The 4,589-nt window shown below is 35.9% G+C and overlaps 1 long non-coding RNA gene across 1 annotated transcript in view; it reads left to right on the forward strand.

Moving 5' to 3' along the window:
• LOC145297073 (uncharacterized) overlaps positions 1-4,589 on the forward strand; it is a 44,231-nt gene continuing 39,642 nt past the window's right edge. The window contains exon 1 of the long non-coding RNA XR_013870099.1: positions 1-94. This is a non-coding gene — a long non-coding RNA (uncharacterized LOC145297073). The remainder of the gene's footprint in view (positions 95-4,589) is intronic.

Raw genomic sequence — 4,589 nt, forward strand, 5'->3', positions numbered from 1 at the left:
GTGGAAGTTACCAAGACTAATGTGACGTCATAAAAGATGAATGATTGTTTTATAGGTATCCGTGTTTTGTGGAGAAGGTCAGAGGCGAGCTCAAGTGTGTTTGCTTTTATTTTTGTAATAAGCGAAAACAGTTAACGAGCGTAAAAGACAACTTAAGGATAAAGATTTTTGAGTGTCAGATATATTGTGACAAAACAACTGATAATTATTAATGATGTTAGAAATTTGACAAAGTGGTATTATCAAAAAAGAATTGATTAACAGTGAGCTTGAAAATTACAATATTGTTGTCGATTGGAAAGCAGTCCCACAGTATTGTGTTCCACATTAAAAATAGTTCTACGAAAGAAACTTTGGTCACGGAAGTTTCGTTTAATTTTAGAGGCACAGAAGTGGAGTAAAAAATAAATACTGACAGTGGTTTCAGTTCGACGAGTTTTATTTGTGAATGTATTACGTAGATTGAAACTAGCGTATTAGAATAACTGCAGTCTTACCTAAAATAAACTCTTCAGCACAACGTCGGCATTCCACGGTAGAGACGCCTTAGGCAATAGCAATAAACTAGCCGATTCTTAAAGCAGCCGAAGATAAAGCCTGGGAGGATGTGCTTTAGGCGACTGAACAGAAAAATACTGATATTAATAATATCAGTATTTTCTGTTCAGTCGCCTAAAGCACATCCTTAAGTCTTAAGACTTAAGCATGACAGACAGACGAAAAGTTATTCAAAATTTAAGAATAGCAATATCGACTTCTGGACTACATTTAAACAGACTACGTCGATACACATTTTATATTTAATGACAAATTTTCCAGCTTATTTCACTAGTTGGTATGGTAGTTTCATTCTATTCACTGTGTTTGTATTTCATTCTGATACATCTTCATGTTCTGACAAATTTTTCCAAGAACAGCAGGTGTGTTGAACTCTTTACCTGCTGACTGTTTTTTGTCTAATTTACCGTTGGTCTTTTCAAGACTAAGGCGAATAAGCATCCTCTATCTTTGTGATAATCATCTTTTGTTTTTGTTAGCTCCTTTATTTAAGCAGTTACACGCTTTGTGTGAAAGGATTTTCAAAAAATGTATACGAAAACTTAAAGAGAAAGGCGGATAAAATGCACGATATTATATATATATATATATATATATATATAATGCTATTATTATTATTATTATTATTATTATTATTAGCGATTGATACCAAAAGGGGGACCTTTTTTCGACTACAATACAAACAGTTTGTCTAAAACTACGCCTGCACCATCGGTACTGACAGCAGGAGTTGGTGAGCGACGAAGTCAGAGTGTGTCGTGAACTACGCTTTCTCACTTCGTCCCTGACGACGACGTCTCTGTCATCGACATAGCAGCAGCAGCAGCCCGCTAGCTTGCAGCATTAGTATACGACTCATAGAATCATTCTGCTAATACTGCATTCTTCTTGTTTGTGCCAAAGCTGGCATCTACAATTAATACGCAATAAGAATGTATTGTTATTGCGTATTAATTGTAGATGACAACCAGGACAATTTTACCCGCCCCCCAGCCTTCTTTCGGGCTCCGATGCTTCGTAACATAGGTGACATTACAAACAAACTTTTAATTCCAGCACATCCCGGCAACAGGAGATATTAATAATTTCCTTTGCTTTTCGGAACATCCTGAAAACAAGAGGGAATCTTAATGACTTCGTTTCTTAAAAGAATATTTAAAATTATTATTCCTGTCATTCATTTTCTGTCGCTCATTTGTTGTTATAATTGTGTTGACATCAAGTGTTGAGATACAACATTTTATGACGGCAATATAGCAATTGCTATCGATTGCTAATGATAATAACGCACACAGCACGAACACACCGCACACACACACACATACATACACAAACACACACACGCACATACAAAAACACAAGCACACACACACACACACACATATATATATATAATTATATATATATTTATATATGTGTGTGGGTGTGTGTGTGTGTGTGTGTGTGTGTGTGTGTGTGTGTGTGTGTGGAGCTATAATTTTTAAGGACAGCTTGTATTACTTTATAATTAATAGATTTCATACCCCCAGTTTCTAGCCTAGGAAAAAAGGACTTAAAAAGGTATTGACAAAGATAACATATTTAAAAGTTTCTATAAACATTGGTTCGTTATCTTGATGTTTATAAGACGTATAACAATAATCGATGTAGATTATTAGAGGCAATCAAAAACTATATTAACCACGTATAATAATAATAATAATAATAATAATAATAATAATAATAATAATAATAATAATAGTGATGACCATCATCATCATAAAACTCCTATTGGGCATAGGTATACAAACTAGTAAACCCATCCAAGCAAGACGGTCGGATGTCATACTAGTTTTCAAGAAGGAAAAGACCTGCCAGAGTGTAGATTTTGCTGTCCCAGCAGACCATCCAGAAGACGCAGAATCGAAGCAAATACATTGAACTGACCAGAGAGATTAAAGGAATACGGAAGATGAAAAAATCCAGGACAACACTGCTAATAGTAAGAGTGCTAGTAACAATACCGAAAAACTTTGAAAAAGAGAATGGGAGAGACCGGAATCAGTGAGATGGCTAATAAAATTCAACGGATAACAATGATGAAAACTGCTGAAATATTAAGGAAAACCCTTGAATGCGGAAACTAACTCACATGAACTACAGACAGAAACTGGACATGCAGAAAATGATACAGATGTAAAACACAATAGAGCATAACACGGAAAAAGAAAAAATAGAAATGTGTGTGTGTGTGTGTGTGTGTGTGTGTGTGTGTGTGTGACCAAAAACTAACACCATACCACAAAGCGAGGAAGGTCAAAAAGGATGGAGGAGAGAAAGCATTACTGGACAAGTGCGAAGATCACTGTTGCCACTCAAATTATAAGGAAGACTAATGGTCCCCGTCAATAAGAAATCAATGGTAGGCAGCTGCTACGATAACGCAAATCCATCTGCAATGGTTATCGACAGAGGTGGAGAAAACTGGAAATCTAGGAAGACTCCGGAGAATGCCACAAGTTGCTCTTAAAGAGAAATCTGTGTGACTACTCCTAGTGAATAATAATAATAATAATAATAATAATAATAATAATAATAATAATAATAATAATAATAATAACTCTTATGATATATAATAAATCTTATGTACAGGGTGGAACGATAAAAGTGTCACTTTAAAGAAAACGACGCCAGCTTTATTTAAAAACTTATATTAGAAAAAAATGAATTCAGGTTATTCAATTGATTATGTAGTAGAGTAAGCATCTATTCGATGTAGCCGCCTTTAGCCTTAATCACCGCATGGATACGGGTCGGAAACTGGGTGAATGTCTCGTTCCATAAGCGTTGGCGGGAGCTCACCGAATACTCGCGTCGATCAGACGTGCTTTATTATCGTGGCAGGTCATGTTGGTGCTCGACGTATGACGAAACTAAGTAATCCAGCGGGTTCATGTCGGGCTGGAGGATGGCCAGTGAAAGATGGGTACAAAGTCGTAGCACTCCTTATGAAATCAAGTCCGGGTCTCTTCGTTTACTAGCGGCCACCTGATTGAACCAGAGCATCACCACACTCTTCAACCAATCCAGGTTCACTTTGATGTTGACTTTCAAATCGACTTTGTAGATGTTAGGCGGCATGATTGGGTCTTCCCTTGAAAACGCACCAAAGAGCATAACCATGGCTGAAAATTTTGTTTTTATCACCCTAAGCACGCCCTTGTTTTTCGTGAAAATATGATCCTGTTGTTATAACTGGGATCAGTAAAGAGCATAAGTTGTACAGCGGCGCATCTCCGATCTCGCTCGTTAAACGTAATGTCACTTTCAAACATGATAGAGGACTTTTATCGCTCTTGGGATTTTTACGCGTTTAGCCATTTAGTAGATAGTCTGCAGCAAAGAAACGAAAACCGTTTTAATCAAGCGGAAAATGAAATCATGTCTTTTCTAGAACGACAAGTTTATCGTTCCACACAGTCTCTAATTACTATACAGTAAAACTCCTTTAATTTGAACTTCCTCTAAAGTTGGACTTCCTCTCATTTGGACTTCTTCTAAACCTGAACTTTCTCTAAACTTGAATTGTCTCGTCATTGAAATTTTATTAGCATATTTGATGCGGAGTTGCAGTAAAACTGTTTACATGGTTTAGTCAGATATTGCGCAGAAATCTTAATATTGGTACTATGTAATTAATGTAGATTAGCTATTGATAATTAATTTACACTAACTATGAATTATTTTTCAGATTGCTATATGTAAAATAGTGTAAAACAACCCAGCACAATGGCTTGCAACTCTAAAAGAAAACAAGCGACTTCACTCGAAAAACGTCAAATTATAGAAAAAGTCGATGCTGGAGTTGAAAATATTGAGAGATTATAAGATTGGAAGAGGAACACATTTTTACATCAAAAAGAAAAAGTAGGAAATAGTGAAGGTTGCTCCTTTCTCTTCAAATAGAAAAAAAAATGTCAAAAAAGAACTCTTCGCAGACCAAAGCAAGTTGAATTCGATCGAATATTGCATGAGAAGTTTGTAGCAAAACG

The sequence above is a fragment of the Euprymna scolopes genome, chromosome 17 (genome assembly GCF_053919585.1).
Source record: "Euprymna scolopes isolate OS-2025 chromosome 17, ASM5391958v1, whole genome shotgun sequence".
In the NCBI taxonomy this organism is placed as follows: Eukaryota; Metazoa; Mollusca; class Cephalopoda; order Sepiida; family Sepiolidae; genus Euprymna; species Euprymna scolopes.